A 10,299-nucleotide genomic window follows, 5' to 3' on the forward strand; every position below is an offset into this window, starting at 1 on the left:
TGTGTTGTCTGTGTGTGCACATGTGTTGTGTTTGTGCATGCGAGTGTGTTGTCTGTGTGTGCATGTGTGTTGTGGCTGTGTGTGCACGTGTTGTGTGTGCATGTGTGTTGTCTGTGTGTGCATGTGTGTTTTCTGTGTGTGTGCATGCGGGTGTGTTGTCTGTGTGTGCACACAGGTGTGTGCTCAGGCGTGTGAGTGCATGCCTGTCCACTTTACTCCTGGAATCTGACCCAAGAGAGGTGGCTTCATTAGGTCCTAGGGCCAAATGCTTTCTGGAAAAGTATGTGTCTGAAGTGACATTGGGAATGGGGAAATGGGACTCTATGGAAGGTGTCCATTTTACACATTGTTTCTGAACCAGATCAAATATGCAGAAGAAAGCCAGCCCTGCCAGAGGCTGCAGGGCACCCTTCAAGCCCGAGTGAACACAGCCACTAGTAAACTGCTTATGGAAATCTGGTTTATTTTTAAGGTTAAACCTCAACTGTGATAACAACATCTCCTGCATCAAGGAACAGCAAGTTCCTTTCAAACAGAGAGCTGTGCCTCAGAACATATTTAGAATATAACTCAATTAAGCAAAAATTAAGTTATGCACAACCTGTCAGCACTGCAGCTATAATGCTGAGTAAAGCCCTGTTCATCAGGCTTGTAAGTCACGGGTCAGTGCTAATTTGTCTCTGTTAACTGCAATTATCTCCCCACCATCCGCTGGACAAGCTATGACCTGCTCTAGCAATCAGCTTGCCAAGGAAAAGGCCGTGCATCTTGCCACATCTCGATAGGGTTGTTGCACGTCTCTTTTTCATACACGACTTTAAAACCAGCAGACATAGAAATCTTCCATTACCTCAAAGCTGAGTTATGCAAATCCTGGCAGAGTGGACCCTGCAAACCTTTGCACGGAAAGTCCGGAGGGGCCGACCTCAGAAGTTGCCTGAAAATGATGGTGCCCCTCAGTCTCTGTGCATCCTCGGTCAGCCCTGACACACGGTGTCCCGCACAGACGCTGTGCCTATCAGGGAAGCCACCTCCAGGCCGGACGTGTCCGGGGACACCACAGCTCCCGCCACAGCAGCCCGGAGCGGAGGCCACGTGGCTTTTCAGAGTAAATTGGAAAGATGATGTTTAAAAGCAGAGAATGGAAATGGACAGTGATAGAGCCGAGCGCCAGGGTGGGTCTCTGTGGGCCTTGGTCAAAGGCCAGGGAAGTGCACCAGCATCAGGCGTGCCGCGGGGGTGTGCAGCCGACCTGGAGACTCCCAGGAAGCATCACTTTGACACAGGGCAGGAGGTGCCCACCTAGGGGAGGTCATCGTTGAAAAAATCAGAGGCGGACGTGGAAAGAATTGGGGAGAGAGCCGTGGTGCCAGCTTGTGGGGGCACGGAGGATACAACCCACGGCGTGGGGCACTGGGTCACCAGAGGGCATCAGCCTGGCTGGTGAGTTCCTGATGGTGAAGGCATGTGACCGACTCAGGCAGGGCATGCTCTGGAGACGTGACTTGCCCAGAATGACAGAATGCACAGACCCCTGGACACGCCCCTGGCGGTGGACAGGAAAACCCAGGCCCTCCAAGGGTCAGAGGTGAGGGACAGCAGCCCCAGACACTGCCTGAGCCCCGGGGCAGCGTCACTCATTCCTCTGAAGGACGGAAGCCAAGGCCTCTGCTGCCCACTGCGCCCCAGCTGCCTGGTGTCGGCCACCCCTGTCCAGCCCTGGGGTTCCCACACATCAGCAGGGAGTGAGGAAAACCGTGCAGCTGGCCAGGATGCATCCATGCAGCATTTCAGCAACAACGAACACACAGGGTTCTGGACATCCATGTCCCTGTGCTGGTGAATGGCCACTGCTGGGAGCTGGTGTCTGGAAGGCCGGTGCTCCCTCTGCCAGCCATGACCCACTGGAAAGTCAGAACCAGTGACTTCTGAATCACGGGATTTGAAAAAATTGTCTTTTGTATTTATTTTGTTCTCTTAACAACAATGACTTTAGTAGCGGCTGATTTCTTGCACAGACATGGCAGAAAAGGCTGGAACATTTGGAAAAGCCATAGAAAGCCATGAACGAGCTAGGAAAGCCCACGTGGAGGTCAGGTGTGAGGGGAACGCAGCCGTCCTGGAGGACACAAGGCTGAGCTCGCCAGGATTTACCTTCTCTTGGGCCCCAGGGGTTTCTTCTTATTCCTGGGGAAAATCAGGAATTTGGACAAGACTTCCATACACAAACTTACAAAAACGGCTCATGGTACTGAAAACGGGCCCATCCAGAGGACACCCTGGCATCCGGGATCCGGCACCCAGGTCCCTGCTGCAGGGGCCAGCGCCTCTCCCAGTGCTGAATCCTCCCTGCGGAGCTGCCCCACGCTGGGTCCCTTCCAGGCAGCAGCAGCCGCAGGCTGTGAGGCCTGGGCCCTCAGAGGCTGAGGTCTCTGTCACCGAGCTCAGGAGGAGGCCACCGCCGGGGCGCCAGGCTGCACAGGCGGCATTTCCAGTACAAAGCACAAATCTGGCCACGTCAGCACAGGGGCATTACTGGGAAAAACCATCCCTTGATTGCTCCCACTGGAATGTGACCTTTTTAAAAGCGTGTCACTTTTACTTCATTGGCATCTGACACCAACGCTTTCTTCCCGGAAGGATGCAGCTTCAGCCTCCCCAAGGGCAAGGAAATGTGCACACTGGGCCTTCAGGAGCCACGTGGCTTCCCTGAGGCAGCGAGCTGGTAATCTGGAGCTGCGAGAGGCACCGTGCAGCTGGGACAGGAGCTCTGGTGGGTTTGCTCCGCTAATGACAAGGTGTCAGGACTTCTTAATGAGACGTGAAAACACTGCCTCCTCACAGGGCATCCTCATCTCCTCTCTCCCTCCCGCCCTGTCCACCCGTCGGCCTTCCCGGCTGTGAGTGGGAGCCGTTCTCCTACCGAACGTGGCAGGCAGGAACCGTCCCCAGAGGCTGTGCTCCAACTGCCTCCCGGTCCACCTGCTTGATCCTCCTCCTAACCTGGGTGCTGTTATCACCCCAATTTCACCGATGACAAAAGAGGTACAGAGAGCGGAGACCCACCAGGGCGGCACCGTGAGGATCTGAGAGTCCACAGTTCAGCTTGAGAGACAGTCGTCACTCTGGCCAGCACGCGCCGGGTCTAAGATTTGTAGTGAAGTCACGGGTGCTTTTTGTGAGCTTCACCTGTGAGTGGTGGCTCGGCCACACCACGGTGGGCAAACGTCCCACATCTCAGGGGATTAAGACCATGAAGTTTTCATGTCACTGTGGGCATCTTGGGCTGTGCTCCCAGGTCCTCCCTGGAACCCAGGTGGCAGGGCCAATGCTGCCATAGCCGTGGCCTGGGGGGCTGAGGCCAGAGCAATGAGGTGGGCTTGAGACGTCCCCTGGAAGGTGGAAGGTCACTGCCAAGTTGAATCCTAACCCCACTGCAGCCGTCACTCACCACATCAACCAACAGAATGGTCAGCGATGGTGACGGCAGTGGGCGGGGCTCTGCTGAGACGCGCCTCATCACTCGTCTTACTGAACTGACGCGTCCCCCGGTGAAAAACCGTGAACCTGCCACTGTTGCTGAAGAAAGTGTCGTGTTTGGGCTCATCGGGACTCACCTGTAAAGCATCCTGACGGGCAATTAGAAGTCACGCAGTGTGCGGACGCTGTCCTCACACCACACTCAGCGGAAAAGACAGATGCCCGCAGGTGGCATCGTTGGGGACATTACCCGACACTCATGCATGTTCTCTTTCAGAAGGACGAGGACCTCCCTCAGGCATGGCTCCCTCAAGGCACCACCTGCCTCCACTGAGTCAGCGCTCCCCTAAGAGCGGGGATCCGGGAAGCCCAGCTGTCGCCACACAGCACCCTGCAGTGGCCAGGCAACATCGAGCCCCTGCTGCCCTACTGTGGTACCGCCTCCCACAGCAGGCACTGTCCCTGCTCTGGGAACGTAGCAGGAGCTGCCACAGGGTGGCAGGTGGCCTGGCTCCTCAGTCCGGGAGCCACGCGTGAGTGCGCACGTCCCTGGCCGCCCCCGCTGACGGGAAGGGTGAGGGTCTGGGTGTGACTTTCCCCAGGCCCTGCCGATGGGGACCAAGACAGGGACCTGTCCTGTGACCCCACGACTTCAGGAGGGAGGGATGGGGAGCCCCTGCAAGGCCACGGCTGTGGGGGACCCTCAGACACAGCTGACGACTTCCTCAGACACAGCTGACTTCCTCAGACACAGCTGACTTCCACTGGCAAAACACACCCAGGGCCTTACTTCTCAGTTCCTTCTATTTCAGAGAAAAGTCCATCTTCACAAAGGCGGCTGGATCCACGCTGGAACAGAGGCCACTCGCCCAGACCCATCAGCCACGGGGGCCTCGCCGTGAGTCTCTGTCCGCGTACACCTTGAGTCTGCCGGGCTGGCGGGGCTGGTGCTGGGACGGACTCAGGGTCATCACAGCACAAGGCTGCACTCGGGGTCCTCATGGGGCGAGGACGGGCTCTCGCTGCAGGTCCCTGTACTTCCCCTTTAGGCTCCCAGTCTGCAGGGCCCTCTGTCCCAGCCACACAGTTGGTGACGCCGAGGCCCTCCGAGTTCACTGTCTTGGTCCCCGTCGGCAGGGCCTGGGGAAAGTCACACCCAGACCCTCACCCTTCCCGTCAGCGGGGACAGCCAGGGACGGCCAGGGATACGCGGGCGTGGTGGGTGCTGGCCTGTCTAGCCTCAAGGACGGGAAGCACACCATGGCTGTGGGGGTGGGAGGACCCGCGAGGACGTGACCCCACAGAGCCAGACCCTGCTCGGGAGGACAGAGGAGCCAGCATGGAACCTCAGACTCGGGGCTGAGGGGGACGCAGCCCTGGGGACACTAGATGCCAGGGATCCTGGGAAGGCTGCCTGGTGAGCAATGTCCATGCCTCGGCCCAGGGACCCAGGATTGTGCACTTGGCAGCATTCACGCTTGCCTCCCGAGCTGAGGAGTCTAGTGAGCTGCTCACAGCTTCTGCCAGAAGCCCCTCTGCACCCCACCAGCTCCCCCACACCCACCACCTCCTCCTCTGCACCCCACCAGCTACCCCCGCACCCACCACCTCCTCCTCTGCACCCCACCAGCTCCCCACACCCACCACCTCCTCCTCTGCACCCCGCCAGCACCCCACACCCACCACCTCCTCCTCTGTACCCCACCAGCTCCCCCGCACCCACCACCTCCTCCTCTGCACCCTGCCAGGCCCCCCTGTCCTCCCCCTGCTGCTGCCTGCTCTGCACCCTGCCAGCCTGAGCCCTGCGGACCTGACTGATGCCATAGCCCATGCTGAGGCTGGAACCTGGGATAGTCAGGGCACCGTCCACCCTCTGTCCTCGAGGCTCACAGGCAGGACACCTAAACTACAGCCTGAGTGAAGGATGCTGGCTGCCCCTTTTGCAGGAATGTCCAGTGTCCTCTGTCGCTTGGGGGGTGGGATTTAGGTTCCAGGGAAAAGTGGTCTTTGATTGGGTGATCCCCAGACCCCCATCTCTGTCTCTTTGTTAACTGACATGAATCCCTCCCCATCTCCTACTGCAGGCCCGGCAGCCACAGGGTGGAGGACGACCCCACACCCGCGTCCTCACCCAGGACCCTGCAGGAGATCAGAAAGGACTTGGGCTAAGAAAAAAATGAGAGCGACGGTTCAGCTGAATAAAAACATGCAATTATAGGAAATGAAAACCGGTAAAGTTCTAATCACTGAATTATGTTGTACCTTTCCATTTTCCTATATAGCAATAAATAAAATAGAGATGGCAATTTTTAACTGTAGCACAGGCAATTACTTCTCCTGCACATTTCTCTTTAATAAGCACGTAAACAGTGAGTGCACCAAGGTTTGCTGTGACTGTAATAAAACACACAAACATCGCTCCAGCTTCGAGCAAACACTCCCAGGCAGTACCTTCGTGGCTCCTTCTGCTTTTACTGAAAGACGTTTATTAAGTGGAGGCAGAGTCTGCAGCCCAGACTTGCACATCCAGGGGCAGGATGAGGACCTGAGGGAAGGGAAGGCTCTGGCAAGGGGTGGTCAGACGCTGGCCCCCCACGCACGCTGTGGCCACTGTGCTCAACTCCAGCTCCTTTTGTCTCCCTCTGGGTCTGGTGCGCAGTGTGAGGGCACCAATCTCATGGGGTCCTGTGAGGGCCCAGAGCAGGTCACCCTGCGGTGGAGGTCAGGGAGGGCTTCCCGTCGGAGGTGGTGCTGAGAGGTCTGGGTGGAGGGAGGCAGTGTTTTCCCAAGGGCAGGCATGACCTGACGGCCAGCAGCAGAACCACTTTAGAGTCTCTCGAGTCGTGTCTAAAAAATGAACTGGACAGAAAACAGCACAGTGTGTCCCGTGGAAACACGGCAGGGACCCTCGGCGCCCTGTGCTCACCCAGCTCAGGGCCCTGCTCTGGCCAGGCCGCAGGGAGTACAGACACAGGCCTCGGGCCACACCTGGCCCCTCCCAGGGTCTCTGCAGTAAGGACACCCCCTCCCTCAATGTTCCCATCCCCACCGCTGCCACTGACCCCTCCTGACCCAGGTGGCCCTCAGGAGCTCTCAGGGGTTCTGGCTCTGGGCTGAGTCTGGCCGGAGACCTGGGGCCCCTCAGCCTCACTGCTGCTTCCAAGGCAGCAGCTGGTCCCTGCCCAGAGCCCCGCTGTGTGTGGACGCGGACGTGCCTCTCTGCCTCCCGGTGTCGTCACGCCTGCTTCCTGGACTGTGTCCGCAGGTGGGGACCCCAGGTCTGGCCAGAGGAGACAGAGACTGTGGGCCCCGGCCCCAAACCCAAGTGCCCGCAGAGCACTGGTGGCTCTGGAAGCTGCTGAGTGGCAGGTGGTGGCAGAGCCAAAGCACGGGCAAGCCGTGCAAGGCATGAAACGAATTCCAGCAAACTGCCGTCGTGACCAGACGTCGCTGCAGGTCACAGACCTGACACTATTTAAAGGGATGCTCTAGAAAGCCAGAGGAATGCAGCTGTCTCCAGAGAAATCAATAAATCGATTGCTCTCTGCCCACCCTGGATGTCCCTTGTCATAACAATGTCCCCATGAGTACGCTGCCCCATCCATGCCCCTCGGCACGCATTGTGAGGTGGCGTCTTGGCCTCACCTGGCCTTGGGACTTGCTTGGGCCAGGCAATGTGGCAGAGACACCCTATGAATTTCTCAGCCGGCGTCCACAGCCGGACAACCTCCTGTGCCCTCCCAGGACACTGAGGCCACCGCCACAAAGAAGCTCTTAGCACACACCACAGCCCGAAAACCCAGCTGTGGCTCAGTGGGGGCCTCTCCGCCTCCCTAACCCCCTTTCCACCCACAGAAAGTGAGTCAGGAGCCACAGGGTGGGGGGCCTGCTAGGACTCAGGTGCTTTGCTGACTGCCTGTGACCTTGCCTGGCTTCTCACTCAGATGCTCACTGAGGAAACAGGTGCCCAGGTGCAGACCACGTAACCTTCCGTGATTAAAGAGACAAAAGTCTGCTGGCCCCGGGTGGACTCCATCCAGGTCATACGCGAGGGGCTCCAGGCACTGGGAGTCCATCGGCCCCTGTGTTTCCTTTAACCATAAATCACTCCACTTTCGAGCAAAGAATGTGAGTGCCCCCAGCACATACACATTTCCTGAATGCTCTTTCTTTGGATCTTTATTTGGGCCTGGGTCAGAGTGGAAATTCCCCATGCAGGAAGGTTTCCTTGGGGATTATGGTCCCTCGTGGCACTGGTCAGTGTGACTGGCTGTCCAGCCTGGTCAGTCGCCACAGCGAGTTCAAGGGCTGGAGGAGCTGCCCTGAGGCCCAGGCCTCACCCCCCTCATTCATCAGAGGCTGAGAGGGCACCGATTTCCTGCCAGGCCTGCTCCAGAGAAGGCACATGGGGAGAAGCCTGGAAGGTTCCCCTCACTGCCACTGCAGCACGAAACTGAAGCAAGAGGTGAGAGTGAGGGAGGCGGTCGAGAGGATAGGCGGGGAGGCTGCAGCGCCAAGAGCATCCCCAGGGAGGTGGGCGCCAGGAATCTAGGGGCAGGAGGGCCCCAGCAACCATGACAAGGGGCACCAGCCATGGGGGTGTGCAGCTCCCACAACAGAGAGCCTGGCATGGGCCTCTGGCCTCGTGGGAATGGAGCCCCCTCCTCTGACACCCCGTCTGATTTTAAGGGCTTCATTAGCATTAAAAAATAACGTAAAAAGTTCTTACACAAATCATGGGCAATTGGATGTAACGGGGTAAAGATGCTTTTGGAAATGTGTTTATCTGACAGTGAAAGCATCAGGCACATGCCCAGTGCTGACCGCTCCACCTGCCCGGGAAACATGGGTGTGGGTCTCCTCCATCCATGGAGGCAAAGCACCCCATGACCTCTTCAGATGAGGGATGGAGCCCGAGGGCCCAGCGGGACCTGTCACACATGCGGCCACCCACACACGGGGTCTTGGGGCTGGCAGGAGGGTCTCGGGGATGGCGGGAGCCGTTGCACGCTCGGGGTCTCGGGAGAGGAGGGCGAGAAGGGTAGGATGTGCGTGGTGGAAAACGCCTGTTTAGCAAAGGAAGATGCCTCCCGTTAATGAGCTCAGCTCTCACTCTAGGAAAGTGCGGAAAAAAGAGCAAATTACATCCAGAGGAAGCGGAAAGAAAGTGAATAACAAAGATCAGAGCAAAAATCAATGACACAGAAAACAGAAAAACAATAGAGAAAATTGATGAAGCCAAAATCTGGTTCATTGAGAATGTCAGTACCATTGATAAATCTCTGGCTGCAATGAGCAGAAGAAAAGGAGAACACAAAACAACAATATCAAGAATGAGAAAGTTATTTACAATGAAAGAAAATATTGGTCAATCAGACTTTATCGCAGTAAAAATGTTTGCCTTTTGAAAGATGCGGTTAAGAGAATGAACAGGCAATGAGTCTCTGAACGCGCAGGTGAAACTGTCTGCGATGCACGGATCTGGGAAGGGGTTTGTATCTAGAACAGACGAGGAACTCATCGCCCAGAAATAAGACAACAAACAACCTGATACAGACGCACAGCTGGGTGCCAGCAGCCACTTCATTCAGCAAAGGACACAGGCAAACGACCAGCAAGAACGTGAAGAGACAGGTCACACCGTTAATCCACGTGGACACGCACGTTAACCACGGTGCACCTAATAGAATGGCTAAAATTGAAAACCAAACGCCGACTGGGCCAGGCCTGCCGAAGGTGGGAGGTACTAGAACACGCGTGCTGTGCTGGCGGGAACGTCAGGTGGAGCAGTTGCTTGGAGAACAACTCAGCAGCTTCCTGGACAGTTAGGCGGTGTGTGTCTCCTACAACCACCGGTTCACTTCCAGTTGCTTCTCCAAGGGAAATAAGAACGTGTTCCAACCTGGACTTAGGCTGAAATATGTGTAGCAGCTTACACGTCGTGGTGAAGACACAGAGTAGCTCACGTGTCCGTCAGCAGGTGAACGGACACTCGTGGTGGCACGTCCGTGCGGAGAACATGGTGCTGCAAAGGAACAGATCCACCCACAACACACGCTGAGTGCCACGGCGGCTCCTGAGAGCCGAGTAGAGCAGCCAGCTCAGATCCCACCTCGTGGGGCCATGTCTACAAAGTCCTACAGAAGACAAGGCCCACCTGCCTGGCAGAACAGACCCAGGTCTGCAGGGGGCTGACAGTCCACAGGTTTAGTGCCCAGGGGCCTGAGAAAACTTTTGTGTGAAGAAAATAGTTGTATCCTGATTGTGGGGTCAGAGTGGTGAGGACACCCACCAAAACGCATCAAACGGCCCCTCAAACGTGCGCCTTTCATTTCTGGAAAGTGCACCTCAATGTCGTGGATTAAATGAATGAATATTTGCATGAACCAGATCTTCAAAGCACCCAGCACCCACTGCTGCCCCACATGCTATCTTTCTTCCCAAGATAAGAATTCCCATTCCCCGGCCACCAGCTCCACACTGTAACACAGAGAGGGGAGCAGCAGCTCCCCCACAAACCGGCCTTAGGCCCCTCCCTTTAAGGTCAGCACCCTGGTCCTCAGCCCCCTCCCTGTAAGGTCAACACCCTCAGGCCTCAGGCCCTTCCCTGTAAGGTCAGCTACCCCAACCCCAGGCCTCAGCTCCTCCCTGTAAGGTCAGTACCCCTAGGCCTCAGGCCCCTCCCTGTAAGGTCAGCACCCCCAGCCCTTAGGCCCCTCCTTGTAAGGTCAGTACCCCCATGCCTCAGGCCCCTCCTTGTAAGGTCAGCACCCCCCAGGCCTCAGGCCCCTCCCTGTAAGGTCAGCACCCCCAGGCCTC

This window comes from Rhinopithecus bieti, unplaced genomic scaffold (assembly GCF_001698545.2).
Source record: "Rhinopithecus bieti isolate Rb0 unplaced genomic scaffold, ASM169854v2 scaffold_24263, whole genome shotgun sequence".
Lineage (NCBI taxonomy): Eukaryota > Metazoa > Chordata > Mammalia > Primates > Cercopithecidae > Rhinopithecus > Rhinopithecus bieti.